General features: G+C 40.6%; 1 long non-coding RNA gene across 1 annotated transcript; it reads right to left on the reverse strand.

Moving 5' to 3' along the window:
- Positions 1-474: 474 nt before the first annotated feature.
- On the reverse strand, positions 475-13,872 carry LOC109276587 (uncharacterized). The gene is made up of 2 exons (XR_002084742.2): positions 13,480-13,872; positions 475-870 (listed from the first exon to the last, which is right to left on the reverse strand). It is a non-coding gene; the product is annotated as an uncharacterized LOC109276587 (long non-coding RNA).
- Positions 13,873-18,982: the final 5,110 nt, after the last annotated feature.

Consider the following 18,982-nt stretch of genomic DNA (forward strand, 5'->3'; position numbering starts at 1 on the left):
TTCATTACAGACATGTTGGTTTACAAAGTGACATTATGGTCTATCATCAGAAGGCCATGAAATGAGCACGGATTCATTTCATTATTTCCTTTATCTTTTTTATTTATTTTCATTTTTTTAACATTTATTTATTTTTTGAGAGACAGAGAGTGAGTGGGGGAGGGGCAGAGAGAGAGAGGGAGACTCAGAATCCGAAGCAGGCTCCAGGCTCTGAGCTGTCAGCACAGAACCCAACGTGGGGCTTGAACTCATGAACTGCGAGATCATGACCTGAGCCAAAGTCAGATGCTTAACCGACTGAGCCACCCAGGTGCCCCTTGGTGTTTCCTTTAAAAGGAAATGTGAACTACTTCTCCTGTGCCCAGGAGCATGACAAGTGCCTCTTATCTGAGGGTCAGTAGCCTCTATTAAAGTCAGAAAGATTACCCTAAATTCCTAGAGCCCCTCCCATAGTCATCAAATTATAAATGTAAAGTTGCGGGAGTTTTTTTTTTTTTTTTCCTTTCAGGAAAGAGTTCACGATTTCACCTTCCTTTGCAGTGGAGTGAGTGGCTGAAAAACAGCAACTCCTGATGAAAACCCAATTTCCAAATACATTCCATGGCTTATTTGTGGAGGGAAATGTTCTTTACCTTTTGAACTTTCAGATAGCTGGCGAAAGCAAACGGGTAAACTTTTTTTTTTTTTAATTAAACAGGAAAAAATATCACACCCTGGCTTGGCTGGTTACCAAAGGCAGGGGTTTCACGGCTATTCCTGAAGGATCACTTCATGCATATGTTTCTGGGTGACAGGAACAAGGACCCAACATGGTTATTGTAGTGGCGACATCCTCAGTATCTTCCTAGAAACCAGCTGCTGCCTGGGTTTCTGGAAGGGGGCAATGAGGAGAAGCATAAATGATTCGTTTTTCTGTGTACCATAACCTTGCACCTTATTGCCTATAAATCAGAGCCGTTTGAAAATTCACCACATCCTTTTTCTGTCCAGGCCTGTGAAACTGCTTCCTTTAATCCAGCAGATAGATGCCTGTGGTTTTAGAGCCCTGGGATGTTCCACTCCGTGTGCCACATGCGTGTGGTTAGTTAATGACCTGGGTGTCTACTGAGGTTTGTGACCACGGATTGTTGCAAAGCTCTACCTGACTCCTTTCTTCTCCTAGAGAAGATGAGAACATTCTGACCATATTAGTCATGCTGGGCCTTCTTCTTCTTCTTTTTGTTTTTTTTTAATACACAGGAAATGTTCCTCTCCAAGAGCACATAATTTGGCCAATGGTAGCTTCCTATGTTCAGAGCAACTTCACCACCTATCATGAGTTCTCCAAGATAAAGTTTGTAGTAGCACTTTAGCGGTAGAAATGTCACCAAGTTGCATAAACTCAAGGCATGCTTTGGCATTCAGTCAGACTACAAATATTGATTGAGCAGAGTTCATTGGGGTCGCTAAGATGAACTGGATGGTTTATCCTTCATCCTTAGAATTTGCCATGTTTCACACAGTCACACTGGCTTTATTTTGTTCATAAAGAAGCATTTCAACATTGAGCTTTGTGAGCAGGCAGTGCCACCCCTCTTACATGAAAGAGTTACTAATCAGAGTGGCAACAAAGCTGGACTTGAGATCCACGTGGCTGCTCTTTGGGGCTGAAATGTAGAAGCCCGGCTCCCAGTGCTAGTAAGTTGGTAAACTAGACCACACCCAGGCCTCCTAATTGATATTTTCTCATGTGGAAGCTTACTACTGTCTTTCAGACACAAAATTAAAGTCTGAGGCTGTCTGTGTGGGGTAGACATGGAGTAGAGGTAAGAGTTGCCATCGTCTACACAAAGTCAGTTGATGGGTTAGTCATCTGTGACAATCCCTCTTACGTGTCAACTTGACTATGCTTATAATACTGAGTTATTTGGTCAAATAGTCATCTAGGTGTTGCTGTCAAGGTATTATGTAGATATGATTAACATCTACAAGCAGTGGACTTTATATAAAGGAGATTCCTGGACAATCTGGGAGGATCTGGTCCAATTCTTTGAATGGTCTTAACAGAACAGAGGGTTCCCTCTGGAAGAAGAAATTCTACCTGTGGACTGGAACATCAGTTTCTGCCTGAGAGTTTCTTCCCTGCCCTTCCTGACAGCCTACCCTACATATTTTGGACTTTCCTAGACAGCCTCACAATCACAAAAAACTAATTCCTTGCAATCTCTCTCTCTGTCTTTATACGCACGCGCGCACACACACACACACACACACAGATATATAATTAATATGTAATTATATATAATTGATATTAATGTATTATAGTACATTTAATTGGTATTATTAATGTATATAATTAATATTATTAACATATAGATATGTATTCATATATCTCCTTTGGTTCTGTTACCTTGGCTGATACTGATACACCATCTTATCATTAGCCTAGAGGTAACAGCCAGCTTGATGATTTTTTTTTAACTGAATCAAATACCAGTGCCCAAAGATAGCATATAAGGTGAGCAGTGACCTTCAGGGCATGTCTATATCACAACTACACAAAACTTTCAATCTATTATCAACACAAAAGCCAGAGCTATCCTACTAAAATATAAGTTAGATCATTTCCCTCCACTGTTTAAAACCCTGACTGATTTCCTCTGACTCTCACAGTAAGGTCAAGGTTTTTAGGTCAGCCTGCAAACACATGAGACCGGAGCCCTGATTCCTTGAACCATGTCACTTGTCTTCACCCTCTGGCTCCCACGTACCAGCCACACTGGGCTTTTCTGTCCCTCACAGATACCAGGTGCCTTGTTACTCAAGTCTAAGACACTATTCCCTGGTTTGATTTTCTTTTCTTCATAGCACATATAATATTGATCACTTAAAATATTCCATATTTACTGCTGTGTCCAAAATCTATTTCCTCTAGAATATAAAGCCCCATAAAAGCTTCTGTTTTGTTCACTGCTGTATGTACCTCCAGTATTCACATAAATTGGGCAACCTGCTAATATCTATTGAATGAATGAATGAATGAGCTTAACAATGGTGAAGCCAGACAAATACATGAGTTGGTGTTATTTGGACAAAACAACTGATTTAACAAATTTGAATTTTCTGCTAGGCCTTTTTTCCCCCACATAGATACCATTTCAAAGGGAACTGATGTGGTCAAACTTTGAAAGTCTGCCTTTCTCCTGAACATTTCCACAGCAGTGACCATACTGGTCACATCTGTGTTGAAATCCTCTCCTCTCTTAACTTCATGATTCTGCACTGCTCATCTACCAAGATCCATCTCTAGGGTCACCCTTTCTTGTGAATTCTTCCTGAATTGCCTTAACAGAAGTGATCTTGGCATCTCCTGAAGTCCTCAAAGCACATATCACCGCTGCTGCTCATGAGATCTATGGTTGTCTCCTTCTGCAACTACATTTCTATATGTCAGTGAATTCTGGGGGTCGGAACTGTGCATTACACTTCCCTGACTCCCTGCAGCCACCAGCACTGTGCCACACAATGGCAGATTTCCAATTCCAATTTGTTGGAGACATGAATGGCTGAGTATCATCAGTCATTTCTCTGGTCAATGAAATGAAAGAAGCAGAGGGAAAGGAACCGGGATGCTAAGCGACAAGAAGAGCCAAGAGAAATGCGTTCTGCACACTCTGACACACTCAGCCTCATCTTCAGATGTGCACACTAGCTCATCACTCTGTGTACCAGGATGAGGGCACAGCAAGGGATGAGATCCGGTGACTTGTTTGGTAAGTAGGGTTTCCATTTGAAGAAGGTCCCCTCCTTTTATTTCTAGAATATTGTAAGTGGAAATAAATTAGAAAAACAAAACCAAACTCGCTTTTATTTCTCTGATCCATACTTCTCTCCACCATCCACTGAATATTTATCTGTGTAAGGGCTGTCTCTCCTACTGGAATATAATGCCTATGGGAATGAGGACTTAGTCTTTGTTCATCACAAACCCTGTGCTGCCTAGAACAACGTCTAGTACAGATAGGCATGTAGTATTTGTTGAATGAATGAATGAAATGGATTAATCCAAGTAGTTAGTAGTATCCATTTCTATCCCAAAATGTTCATTTGTTCTCTGAAACAAGAGTCAATATTCTTCCATAAGTCTAGTTGGACCATTGTCCACAACTCATTTGTCTAACACCACAATCAAACCCCTTAGACACTTCAACTGCAGGACCATAAGGCAGGAACATACCGTCTCCTACATGTGTGGCCACAAATGTAGTGTCCTGTATATTTTCAGCCCTCGACTAAAGTGGCCAAATGTTCCTAGAGGATGTTAAGATGGGTTTTATGTTTTGGTTTTTAGAAAGCAGTTAACAACTGGGGCGCCTGGGTGGCGCAGTCGGTTAAGCGTCCGACTTCAGCCAGGTCACGATCTCGCGGTCCGTGGGTTCGAGCCCCGCGTCGGGCTCTGGGCTGATGGCTCGGAGCCTGGAGCCTGTTTCCGATTCTGTGTCTCCCTCTCTCTCTGCCCCTCCCCCGTTCATGCTCTGTCTCTCTCTGTCCCAAAAATAAATAAAAAACGTTGAAAAAAAAAAATTTTAGAAAGCAGTTAACAAAAGAACTTCTAAGCCAAGTTCTAAAGACACACGGTGGTGATGGTTGCACAACAGTGCGAATGTACTTAATGCCACTGAGCTGTACCCTTAATAAAGGGTAAACTGGCAAATTTTGTGTTGTGTACATTTTACTGCAATTCAAAAGTAAATACTGGAACAATGAATAAAAAAAAGAACATTAAGCCTACTCATATTGTGACTCGCTAGAAGGTCAGTCAGTACGGTTCTCTCACCAAGGTGAGTGGGAAGCCAAGGATATTTCCCCCTGCTGGAACTCATATGCCTTTTTCCATTTAGACCCCATCTGAGGTATTAGAGAAAGATCTGAGTTTTCAGAAACAGCTTGACAAGTTGACAATTATAGTTCCACATTGCAAACATTTATTTTGCAAATACGCTTGAACAGAGAGTAGTGCTTCACATCACGTTCATGATCAATAAAATGAGTATATACCAGGCTTTGGAACAGCCCATAATCTTATACTGAATTCTGCCAGCTGAAGGAATCTCAGCATCCTTCCACCGTTATTTATTAGTTCCTACATTTATTGCTTTTTCAAAGCTTATAACTACAAGTGAAATTTAAAACAGCTTAATTAAACTTCAGATGTGGGGTTCTGATAAGCCTGGCGCACAGCCATGACATTCCAAGATTCTCAAATAGCATAATCTAATTAATTTTTTTTTCTAGAACATAGAGATCATAAACAGCAATCTGAAACACTTAGTGTCCTGCCAGCTGGCATCTTCTCGCTTCCAGTTGCCCTGCACTATAATTTTGCTCCCATTTGTGAGAAACTGTGGATTTCTCCACTTCGGTAGATTGTATTAGGTTACCTGCTATTCAGCTGAGGCATTTTTTAATGAACTAATTGCATGTTAGTTAATAATAGAACATTGCATCAGCAGTCAACTGTCAAATATCACTTTTAAAGAAAATACTTCAGTTTTGCAGTAGGAATGTCTGGGAACAAGACTGACCTGTGAAAACAGTATGATTACCCAGCACTGGGCTACTGAATTATAAATGGAGGCTTGTGCATTGGATACCAGTATCATTAGCAATAATAATGACAACAATAAATCCATAAAATGCAAATTTTAATTTTTCCTACCAAAATAATGTTTTCTGTAGTCCATGCTTAATTGCATCAGGGTATAACAATTAAAAGATAGGGAGGCATACTGGGTAGGCCTGTCACTAAAATCCAGTCCAATGTTCTGACTCTGAATGTCGTAGAGGCTTCTATATGAATCCAGAACCTTCTGTAATGTTCAGCTAAAGTTAGCTCCTAATTCTCCCACATCTAATTTGGATCTGATGGATAATCATTCCTCACTATGCACAGATCACTGATGGTTTTGTTGACACTGATTGTCTTTCCTTTAAGGTGGCAGGTGTCTTTCCATATGCGCTGCTTCTGGACCTGTTCCTCCTTGGATCTATTACTCATTTTCCTGTGCTCTGCTGTGCATTGCAGGGGACTGACCCCTATATGCAGGGTTTCCCAGGCTCCTGTGTCAAATGGCCCCCCTCTGGTTTTAGCCCTTGAAAAAGAAACACAGGTAGGAGATCGAAGGGTGCAAAGAAGTGAGGAGAAGGCCAGGACACCTCTCTCTCTGCCCCTGGTAGCATCTCTGGAAGCAGCCGCCTCTCTTTGCCCCCCGCCCTCCCACCGCCCTGCAGGCTCGCCATGTTCCTGCCTCCAGCTCAGAGGCTGCAGGTCTTCTTGCCTGGGCCTCTTCCTGGGTTGCGTCACTGTCCCATTAGGCTTCTTAACTGTTCTATCACCAGTGTAACTAACTCCTTGTATTAAAGTCCTACTGTTCTAAATATTCAGTGGTTTTTATTTCCTGGCAGACCATTACTGAGATACCAGACAAAAATTCCCAGTCTCCTGAGGCTATATCCACTTTGCATTCATTTCAGAGGTTTATTTCTCAACATTTTTATTATATCTCTTTGATGCAGGATTGCACAAAATATTTTTTCTTCCTCTTTTAAAGAACATGTTGGATTTGAGAGAAAAGAGAAAAGACTGGGGGAAGGGCAGCTATTTATAAGGTCTTATAACTCTACCTAACGGTCTGTATCCTGGAGTTCTACTTTTCCTACACAGCAGGGCACACATTTTTGGTGAGGTCACATACACCCGGGGATATGATGTCATCTTGCACATTGTGTTACAAACAGGTTTAATAATGCATTGTTGCATCTTAAACTCTGAGATGGAATGCTCTGCTCAAACAGCCAAACCCAGGATCCATCTGGTAGACGTGTTAGTCAATGACCCCAAGAGCTCAGCACATTTCTCCCTATTGAGATAGAACAGAAATGACTCTTACAGATTTAAAGCTCAGTTTTACAACACAGCAATGATGTCATCACTGTGTTTTTTTTTTCTTCATGTCTCTTCTTTCTCTGCCTCTTTATTTCCCCCTCCACTCTCCCCCCACTCCTCTCTGTGCTGCTTAAACCTTACCTGAAACCAAGTAGCTTAAAGGAGGTACATACATATGCTGGAAAACTGTTGGCATTTCTCATAGGCGAAGCAATCTAGAACCTTTCCTACCAATGTCCACCTACCGGGCTTAATGCCTATGTAGAAAGATAATATATCATATCACAAGGCAACCTTGTCCATTGTGGAATACGTATGACCTATAATGTGCAAAAATAAGCACCCATGGATTTCACTACTTACAAGACAACCATTTCTTCAGTCTATAAACTACAAAGTCATCTTGACTCCTCTCTTCTCTCCCTGTCTCTATCCAGTCACAATGCGCTCTTACTCTTTGCCTTCTGTGTTGCTGATTACCGTCTCAGCCTCCCCCCTGTCAGTGTCCTGGCCACATTCACCATTTCCTGAATTCTTCAAGAAAGTTCTCACATCTCTTTTGTTGTTTGTGTTGTTCATCCTTACTGCTTTCGCTGCTAGGAAAAATCTTACTGATTGTTCAGAGTCCTCCAAAAATGTCCCTTTCCTTGCAAACATACCAAATCATGCACAAAAATTGATCCCTGATCACACACACACACACACACACACACACACACACACACCATTCAAGGATAAGGGGAACGAGGGAGAAGAAGGACTTTTGGAAGCTAGAAAGCAGATGGATGAATGGTAAATGACATAGACACCAAAGGACGCAAAGTACTTAGCCAGCAGTAGGGCTGAAAACAAACCCAGATTTATACACTACATAATCCCCAAAGGCTCACAATTTGGCCTCATCAGGTACCTTGAGAAATAGGAGTGAAGGGGAGTGGACAATTTTTTTTTAATTAGTTGAAAAGTATTTTTAAAGAAATGGGCAGATCACCAGTTTCCTAGCTCATTATGCCAGACTCTCCCTCCTCAGTTTATTGTCTAGAAAGCACACAACACAGGATCTTAAATAACAACAGGCACCGTTGATGGTGTAGATTTCTTACTAAAAGGAGTAATCCTATGCATAGTGAAAGCAAACACTCTCCACTCTCTGTGTCCACTTGGTTCGCAGAATACTAGCTGCCAGGCAGGACACTGAAAAAAAAATCTTCCATGGAAAATATTTCTTTGCTAAACAGAAGGATATAAAGATATTGACAGTGGAGATTCTCCATTAAAACATCCCAGCCAAATCACTCCACAGCGAGCCCAACAGTTAACAAACCCATTCATGTACTCAGAACAGCAAATCAGTTTATGAGTGCCCTATTTTTTTTTTTTTTGAGAGAGAGCGAGAGAGAGAGAGAGCAAGCTGGAGAAGGGCAGTGGGAGAAGGAGAGAGAGAGAATCTTAAACAGGCTCCATGCCCAGCATGAATCCCAATCTCACAACCGTGATCAGGATCTAAGCCAAAATCAAGAGTCATACACTCAGCTGACTGAGCCACCCAGGAAACCCTGAGTGCCCTATTCTTAAATATAAAAATGAGTAGAGGGGTGCCTAGGTGGTTCAGTTGGATAAGCATCTGACTCAGTTTCAGCTCAGGTCATAATCTCACAGTTTATGAGTTCAAGCCCCTCATTGTGTTCTGTGGCTTAGAATTCTCTATCTCGTCTCTCTCTGCCCCTCCCTGATCATTCCCTCTCGCTGTCTCTCAAAACAGATAAATAAACTCTTTAAACAATGTAAAAAAGAAATTAGCAGACCTTGGAGGAAAGCCTCCAGCATGAAATAGACAGAATAGAAAAGAACTCCCATCCCTCCTTCCTTATCACACAAAGCAACCTATTTGAGATGATGATTTACAGAGGAGAAAACTTCCATATCAACAAAATTTTACTAATATTATCAAGGAGATAAAATATAAATGCAACCATGTAATAAGAATCAGGGATTTAAAAAAAAAAAAAAAGGAAGGGAGAAGTTGTGAACAGAAGAGAAAAATGTGAATATAGTAGGACCAATATAAGTGCTCTGAAATCAAAAGAGCAGGGGTTCAAGAAAGAGCAGTGAAATGAAGAGAGGAAAACATTAATAAAATTATTCAAGAAAAGTTCCCAAAATAGAAGGACAAGATTGAAATAGGCTACCAAGTGCGCAGTAAACAAACACAGACTCATACGAAGGCAAATCATTGTAAAATTCAACAAAGAGAAGATCTTAAAAGTTTCCAATGATAAAATTTTTTAAATGGTCACACACAAAGGATCAGGAATCAGAAAGACCTCAGACTTCTCAGCAACCCTGAAGGGCAATAAAGGAATGCCTTCAGACTTCCAAGGGCGATGATTTCCAGTCTAGATGTCTAGATCCTGAAAAACTATCATTCAGATAGGAGGGTAAATCTACAATTTCTCAGCTCAGTTTCTCTCACATGGAAAACTACTAGAGCATATTCGCATCCAGAAAAGAGATTGTGAACTAAGAGAAGACGGGATACAGGCAGTAGAAGCAAGACAGAGGCTGTGGAAGGAGATCCCAGGAGGGAGTGTGTGCCCCTTGTAGCTCAGAAGGCTTGGGGAGAAATTCTGGAAGATGAAACTGAATGACAATCAAATGGCTTGAATGTCTTAAGAAAAGATGTAGACAAATGTTGACATGTTCGGAGTCAAATTAGTGATAAGTACATAAGAAGTAAATGAAAAATGAGAAAAAGATTCATTCTTGGGAAAATAAAAAGTTACACAGGGAAGGAAAAATAAATATATTTGACATGACTCAGCTATGCATAGTTTCCATAGCCACGATAACGGAATATATTTGCCTTAACCAGAAGTACATGGAGAGTGGGAGGGTACGCGTGTGCAGTGAAAGGAGATAGAGTCAACTCCTCATCTTCCGTAAGGGAAAATCGATAGATACAGCCTACAACTGAAAAATCAAAAAGCAGCACTACAACCATGCCATTTAGAGGGGCACCTGAGTGACTCAGTCTGTTCAGCATTCAACTCCTGATTTCGGCTCGAGTCACGATCTCATGGTTTGTGGGATCGAGCCCTGCATCGGGCTCTGTGAAAACAGTGTGGAGCCTACTTGGCACTCTTTGTCTCCCTCTTTGACTCTTTGTCTCTCTCCCTCCCCTTTGCGCATTCTCTCTCTCTCTCTTTCTCTCATGATCTCTCTTAGAAATAAACATTTTTTTTTTTAAACATGCCATTTAGAGACATGGAGGTAAATAATACAATAATCAGCTAAAAGAGGTGGTGATGATGTTTGCTTCTGGGCAAAGAAAAATGGAAGGACAAAAGCTACAACATGCTGTTTTTTTTTTTTTTAATAGTTAATCTTGCAAAATTATGTGGATATGTAAATGATGTGATACACAACATTGGTCAAAACCAATCACTATCAGGAAAAGTTCATCGCTCATTCCACTTTACCTCATGAAGGGCATTGCTTGACAAGGTCCCACATGTTATGCTGGGTTATGACTGCCTGTGTTTCTATTATCTGGTGGATCCTGAGTTCTTTTAGAGCAGGAACTCTTCTCACTCACGTTTGTTTTCTTGTTTAGCAGGCTGCCTGACACAGAGTTGACATTCAACAAATATTTATGAAAATATTGCTATAGAACTACAAGCCCTAATTCTACCACAAGGCATGATAGAAATCAAATTAAGTCCTCCTTTAAATGGAAAACCACCAAATATTTGAATACACCTACCATACCTACTCTTGATTCTTCTCTTCTTCATTAGATGAAAAATTCCCAACTCACCAATGATTCGTGGGTCACTTTTAAAATCAACTCACTGTCTTGGTCACAGACCTCCAGTCAGTTCTAGCTGGTCTTCATCTCCCACAAGAACTAGATAAAATGTTACAATGTGTGATCTAACGTGTGCAGATCAAGTAGAACTCCCGCTTCCCTAAATCTAGATACCATATGTCTATGGATTAAACCCACAATCACATTACATTTTCTATAAGTCATATTTCCTTGTGGCCATATGTATAGCTTATAGTCTCCTATGAATCATTAATTCTTTTTCTAATTTATTCATGACAAAGCCCCTCTCCGCCATTGTTCTATGTGTATGTTTGATTCTAAGACTGTATGGGTTTTTTTTCCTTTTTATATATATTTTAGATTATTGTTCACTCAGCCTATTGAGACTATTGTGTTAAGATCCTGTGAATCAGTAGAACTCTCCTTCCTAGCTTCTCATGATGTGCAAATTTGATTTGCACACTTTTATAAGTTAACTCAAGTATTAATTAGTTTGCTGACCAGGTGAAAGATGATGCTTGAAGTCCTCCACACAACATTATAAACTCGCCTGTGGGTTGTCACTTATCTGTTACTAAGCACACTCCAAGCCCAGCCATTCGTCTCATCACAAAGTCCCTTAAATGTTTACCATGCAGATGACACGTATTCGCTTTATCTCCAAAGATATCATGAAAATCCTTGTCAAATAGCTGGTGTAAATAACACAGCTCTAACAAAAACAAACAACATGTACCGTGTATGCGCCAGGCCCTGTGCTTAAGAACAAATAGTATCAATTTACATACCAAAGCTTATTAAATCTTTACAACAATTCCTATAGCTACTGTATTTTTCTCACCTGCCAGTCTAGTAATACCATCTTTTGGCTACGTATTTCTGTCAAGTGGGTTGAATAAATACTATATTTGTATTGCCTTCCTGTAGAGAGAAGCTGGTTAAACTTTACAGAAAATCCAATGTTTCACATTTTAGCATTTTTGACACAAAACTTCCCCAATAAGTTTACTCATAGAACTCCTTTTCTCAAATATCATGCATTATGCAAAGGAATACAGTTGGAGAACACTGTGCTGACCCTTTATCCCAGCTTTTCCAGACCTTTCCACAGACTTGCCATGTGCTTCCCTTCTCCAGGACTTTGACTGTAATGATTCTATTCCACCTGAATGCCTCCATCATTCTTCCACATTTATATCTATAAATTGGACCCATCCTTCCTAATTTAAGTGCGATACATTCCAGAAAAAATTATAATTATCCTCAAGAGAGGAATTCCTCATCTGAAAAAGCCAGATGTCCTCCCTAAGATTCTATTACACAGAGCTTGGTATTATTGCTGTCACAGAATTCCCTCCACTAGATTCAAAGTTCTTTGAGATCAAATGACTATCTCTTATTTACACTTTTATTCAAAATCTACCTATTAAAATAACTTACTCATAGGAGGTGCTTACTCAAATTTGCAGATAAGTCCAGAGCCTAGATCTGTTGACCTCCCAGTCATCACTATGGATGCTCTTTAGGAGATCATTTGGGGCTAATATGGAGCTGGTGTACTTCCCAATAGAGACCCCCGAGGGGAAAAAGTATACATCTAAGCAGCACTGTTGCTTGCTTCTCAGCAAGATGTAAGCCTTCTCAGCTTCTGAATCCAGACATAGACTTCTAGATTTGAATGCAGGAGTTTGAGAGTTGATAGATATGTTGTTCCCATCTTACAAAACAACACCCATCCAATGAGCAGTGATGGGAAATATCACATCTCCTAAGCCAGGCCCTTGACATGAAGATGAGTGGGCCAAGAGGTGGAGGTGCCTGGCCTCGGTTCACCCTGGCCTCCCCTCCCCAACGCCCCCCCCCCCAATAGACTGAGAGTTCTGGTCCCAACATCACTTGTGAGCATTATAACAATCACTCCACGGAGAGTATTTTAGCTACAAGAGTCAGAAGCCCAGAGATTGAAGAGTAATCACATCCATGAGCTCTTTTAATAATAAATTGCTTGCATTTCAGCTGAAAGTGGTTGGATTGGCCTCATTTAAGACTTAGCAAACATCTCAAACTGGCTTTCAAATGCTTTTGATCTTCTATAACCCAAGTATGTTTAGCTAAGCACTATCCCCTTAATTTTTAAAACCCACATGTACTTTATAGGAAATGTTGCTCACATTGTTTTGATTCATTTACATGTTAAATCATCAAAATATTATTTGGGAAGAGTGTTTTGATGTCCAAGAAGACTTTTCAAGCATTTTTATAAGCTGTTTTTCTTAAAAACAGGAAGCTTCATTTTGCCAAGAGTAAACAAACTGAAAGCTCCAGAGGCAGGAGGATGCTTGAAAACTCCAAACCCACAAGGTTGAGTGGGTTCTAAACTTGGCACGACACCTTTCCCCATCCTTTTGTTTAATGTGGTTCCCTGTCTTCCTCCCAAAACCAAACCCCTAAACCCAGGCTAGGATGCGGGGTAACACAGCAAACAGGAAGAGAATATAAACAACAAATGGAGACGACGCGAAAGCCAGGCTTTAGTCCCCAGGCTTCTTTCAGAGAAGCCAGTAACATCATGGGTTGGGAAACTGAGGCCCTGAATGGTGAGCTGTTCTTAAGGTTGCAGGGCAAGTTTGGATGCAAGCCAAGCAACCTACACAGCACGTTTCTTGCCTGCGGTGTTATGCCCTTACCCTCAGCCGTCAGCCCCCCAGTTACACAAGGCGCACACCTTATGCCCTCCGTTGAAAAGAGAAGTCCGTTTCAAATCTTAGATCAGCTGTAAATCACTAAGCCTCGCTGCTTCCAAAAGCCAGAAAGCACCTCATCTTGTGTTTTGAACTCTGCCAAAGAAAAGGGTCCTTCCCAGTGTTGATTCTGTTCAGGTCCAGAAAAGTTTGCAACGGTGTGTGGGGGAGATAGCGATGTGGGCGGGCAACACTGAGTAACCTTGCGCCATACCACAGGAAAACATTGCTGACTTCACTCATAGTCTTTCTCAAACACTGGCAGATTCCTTTGCCTGGTGCTTGGGTTTCCAGAGGTAGACATCTCTGAAATTTCGGTCCACGTCCAAGTATTCGGAACAAAATACAAGTCACTCCCTGGCCTGCATTTCAGAGGCAGCCGGTGCCAAAAACCTATCTGCAATTTTTCCTCTTTTATATCCTAATTCTGAACTTACTTTTCATTTGACATTTGGCCCTAGAATCCTAGGAAAGGGGAGGAAGGCAGGAGCCAACAAAAAAGCTATTCAACCTAAGTTAACCCACATTGAAAAAGTGAAATAATCACTTTCAGAAAGATATTAGATTTGCATTGCACGGCATTTCGAAGTAATATGACCATGAAGCTGAAAAACATTTAGCATTTCCCTTATCCCATTTCTCACTCCGAATCAAATTAATACTACATTCTATCTCTTTAAAAAAAATCGTAAGACACAAAATTTGGCTCTTCTCTCAACCTGCCTCTGAGCCAGCCGAAAATTCCACCACATTTAAAATGACCAAATATGCATATGGAATTCTCATTAGAAATTGAAGGGACATGGTTATACCCAGTTGAGTTGCTAGAGCATGCTTTCCACCTGTTGTCACTTAACAACCTCCGTCCACCCCCCAGTACTAAAATCATTGGGTTATTTATACCTCAAGTTCTTAGAGAAATCTAACAAGATAGCAGAATGCAAATGTATTTTGCTCTTTGTGGTTTTCCACAAACAGGAAATGTATTCTCTTTCCCCAAATGTATATGAGAACTAAGGGCAAAACTGAATGCTACCCATATGTTAAGAAAAGACTGAAGAGTTTTTAAAAGCTATGAAAATGTCTCTGAAAGGGATAAAGATTTTTATTCCTTTTATCTTATGTTTCCTCCCTTGCTTTTAATGAGGCATAACCTTCTAAGTTAAGGCTGTTTCTGCATTGGAAAAGTAATAACTGAACCGTTTGCCAGGCATGTGCAGAGGGAGAATTGCAGTCTGGGAGGAAGACTTGGTTAATAGAAAGAAAGAAAGAAAGAAAGAAAGAAAGAAAGAAAGAAAGAAAGAAAGAAAGAAAAGAGGGAGGAAGGAAGGGAGGGAGGGAAGGAAGGAAGGAAGGAAGGAAGGAAGGAAGGAAGGAAGGACAAAAAATGGAAAGAAAAGCAAAACACTGCAGTTTGGCAGAGTAGAAGCAGACAGAGGCCATACATAGGGAGTGGGAAGCCCAGGGGAGGGTAAGCCCTAATCAGTTGAATGGGGATTTGCACAGATAGGAATTCTGCCATGCAAGCCCATCTAGACACAAAACTAACAAACGAACAGCAAAACAATGTACAAAACAAAACCCCCAAGCCGCTGGTATAGACCAGCACTTGATAATCACAAAGTTTCCCTCCAGCTCGCATCCCCAGGTTTTCCTGGGGTGATCCCCAGGTTTTCTTTCCAGTGATTAGTATTTTTTAATTAACTATTTGTATGTTTAAAATGTATACAGTCTGGGCAAATCTGAACTATGGAGGCAAGGGTGTCCGGGGGAGGGACTGTCATACTGCAGAAACACTCTCAAGATTTGGATTAGCTAAATCTGGGGAAGGGAGAGAATGTGCTTTGAAAATAAATGTAGTGTTTGGAAATCATATATTTAAGTAATAATACAATTTTAACTTACTGGTAAGCCTAATAACATATACGTTGTTTTCCTTGTTAATTCATAAACCCATTCTTTCCAATCTGATTGAAAGCATTCTGTAGGGATAGGAAGGCAATTCTTTTGTCCTCTCCCTAATTATCATCGACAACAGACAGTGATCACCTCAAAAGTAGTTCATTATCTCCCTCTCAGAGCCATTTTTTCCTCCTACCTTCAAGCCTTGCTCTTTATTTCCCCCGACAGCTCTTCTGCCTTTTCCACTGCAGATGCTGACATCCCGGCTCAGTGCCAATCAGCTCCAACCTATTCGTTTCCTGACTGGGATTCCAGCTCCATTCTTTTCTCCATCCAATCAAACTGGAATATACAAATTGAATGTTTATGATGTCTCTTTGCATGATTAATGTAGAGTTTTGAGCATTGTAGTTACTTCACAAATATGTGTTCTATAAATGATTATCAACCTACACTTCAAGAGCCTTTAATGACTACCCTATTGCCCATTAGGGAAAGTCCAAAACCTTGCCGCTAGGATTATTAGATGCCCTCAATCCTGTGTCCCCTTATTTCTAAACCTCATGTCCCACTCTTCCCTTCTTTGAAAACACCATTCAGGTCAAGTTAGTTGTCCATTATTTGCAAGCAAATCATCCACAATTTGCTCTCAATGTCTTGATTCACTCAATGCCCTATGTCTAAAAGTCCTTCACGTTTTCTTTGCCTACTTCTATGTTATCCCTCCTGTCTGTCTGAGCCTGACTGACTTCGTCTCTGGACTATTGCGTTAAACTCTCACTTACCACAACACCAGTTGTGATGGTGTCTGTTGTTTCTCAAACTATATTGAAATAAGGAGGACATTAAGAATTCATGTTCTATAATCATCTCTTTATTAATTAAAAGCGATATCTATATATATATATATCACTTCATTTAAGAAACACAACCTTTTCAAGAAATGAGTTAAAGAATTAATATTTCAGGAGGATCTAATAAGTGTCAGGTTCCCAGCTGGGTGCTTTAGACCAGCATCGCATATCATTCTCACCGCAGCCCTAAGGGAATAAATATTCCATCCATTTAACAATCCAGGCAGCTGAGATTTAACAAACTTGGGAAGATTTCCAAGAATCACAGAGTAGTATATGCCACTACCAGAATTCAATCAAGGAGTTATAAGAGATAATTAAATAAAATAATGCACACATCTGGAATGGAATACACCCTTAAAACCTGCTAAGTAATATTAATGTGTCTGGAGAATATTTTGCATGATACAGTTCATTTTCTCCAGAGAAATCAAAGGTGGGGTGCTAGCCAAAGTACCTTAAAGTCTTTTTGGATTGTTTCCCCAAAGGTTTAAGCTCTTAGGAGATCTTAAATGGTTTGGAAAGATAAATAGGAAATGTGTGAGGAGAGACAGAATATATGGGAGGAGCAAGGGAGGCAGTAGATTTTCTCTTCCTCCTTCCTCAGAAGGGGGAGATACCTGAGCTAAGGGGACAGCACATGGGAAGACCTGAAAGGATGATGAGCTCTCTCTTTGGTGAATTGAGGGCCTGGAAGACCTAGGAGCAGCATTCTGGACACTGAAAAAGTCTATTAAACACCTAAAAATGAAAAATCCACAAGTTAGCTCCTGATCTTTCCTACCAACTTTCCCTTCCCATGGTCTCTCTTTTGGGAAAACCCCTTAGAATCATTTTGACGCTCTTTGTTAGCTCTTATCCCGCATCCAGTAAATCAGATTATCTTTTTAGCTGTATCTTCATAATCTCACAAGATTTTTGCCAACTCCAAATACTGGTTCAAGCCTAAATGATTACTACAGTCTCCTATGTCTCTTTTTTTAATTATTTTAGTGGCATCCTCAGTGGCTTCTTTGCTTCTGCCCTTTTCTCTCTTCAATTTATTCTCAGCCCAGCAGCCAGAGTAAGCCTCTTAATGCATAAATCAGACTTCACCCCCACCACCCACCCCTCAAAACTCTCCAGTGGCTTTCCACTGTGAGGGAAAGCTTGTATAATGGCCCACAAGGATTTAAGTGATCTGAACCCACCATGCCTCCTACCTCTGGTCCTTTGCACTTGTCCTCTTTACCTGGAACTTTCTCCCCCCTCGCCCAGATATACACATAATTGACGCCTTACTTTACCCAAGTTTTCCTTTATAAAAAAGTCCCACATATCCAACTTATTTAAGATAGTCACTCTTTCCTATAACCATTGCTAAGGTGGTCATATAATTTATTGTCTAAACTGATTTTTTAAAGAATGAACTGAGATGCTATTAATATTTATGTCAGGATAACAAACATTGACTACCCTATAGTTACCCTATTGCTGCTGGCCAGTTCCTTGACTGTATCACCAGTACACTAAGCATTTATTTTATGGTTTTGTGTTTCTTATCTTTGGATTACAAGCTCTATGAAGATGAAGGTTCATTTTGTTCATTGCTTGATCCCTAGAGCCTCCGTAATACCCACTTACTAAATATTTACTGAAAGACTGAAAGAACAAACTTGAATTAGTACTAAGATTCTAGAGAGGAAATATTGAGTTGACAGGATGATCGATGGCAGAAAAATGGATTCTGAAAGGATGGTGTGGACACAGTGAACAGTTAAGAGTCTAAAGAGGCCATATTATAAAGAGCAATCAGCATCTGTGGAAGATTAAAAACCACAGATTATTTGATGATCTTTCCATGGAGAGTGGGGCTAGTGGGAGTCCAGGTCCCTCCCCTTGAAGCTAAATATGGTAGACATTTTTTGAGATGGGTCCTAATTATCTCCACTTCTTGGTACTCTTCCCTTGGATGTGGGCAGGACCTGTGACTTGCTTCTAACCATTATAATGAAGCAAAAGTGATTATGTTACATAGGGTTGTAACATTGGTCTTGCCAGCAGACTCTCTCCCTCACTGGTTTTGATGAAGTAAGCAGCCTTGTTGGGGAGGCTCATGTGGCAGAGAACTAAGTATGGCATCCAGCCAAGAACCAGCAAGAAACTCAGTCCATCAATCCAACAGCCCATAAGGACCTAAATTCTGCCAACAACCCTATGAACTTGGAAGCAGCTCCTTCTCTAGTTAGGCCTTCAGATGAGAACTCAGCCTTGGCTGACACCTTGATTGCAGACTTGTGGAGGAGTTGGCTAAGCCATGCTTGGACTTTTGACCCACAGAAACTGTGGGATAATAAATATGTGTTGTTTTAAGCCACTAAATTTGTGGTAATATTGCTATGCAGCATTAGAGAACTAATATATTAGGTGAGCTCTGTGACTACTCTGATGAATAGAATGTGGAAATGATTCTATGCCAACTTCTCAGTCCAGATCTTAAGAAAGTGGCAGCTTCTATTTTCTGTCTCTGAGAACACTCTGGCTGTGAACCTTGAACCACCATGGAGAAGTCTGAACCCACTCAGATGGCTATGCTAAAGAAACCACATGGAGATATTCTATTTAATGGTTCCAGTTGTACCCAGTCTTCAAGTCACCCCTGACAAAGTGCCAGACATGTAACTGTAGCCATCTTGTACATCCCTCTGACTAGCCCTTCTGCTATCTGAATACCATGAAGTGGTCCCAGTTG

The sequence above is a fragment of the Panthera pardus genome, unplaced genomic scaffold, assembly GCF_024362965.1.
Source record: "Panthera pardus isolate Hobbes unplaced genomic scaffold, ASM2436296v1 HiC_scaffold_21, whole genome shotgun sequence".
Classification (NCBI taxonomy): Eukaryota; Metazoa; Chordata; class Mammalia; order Carnivora; family Felidae; genus Panthera; species Panthera pardus.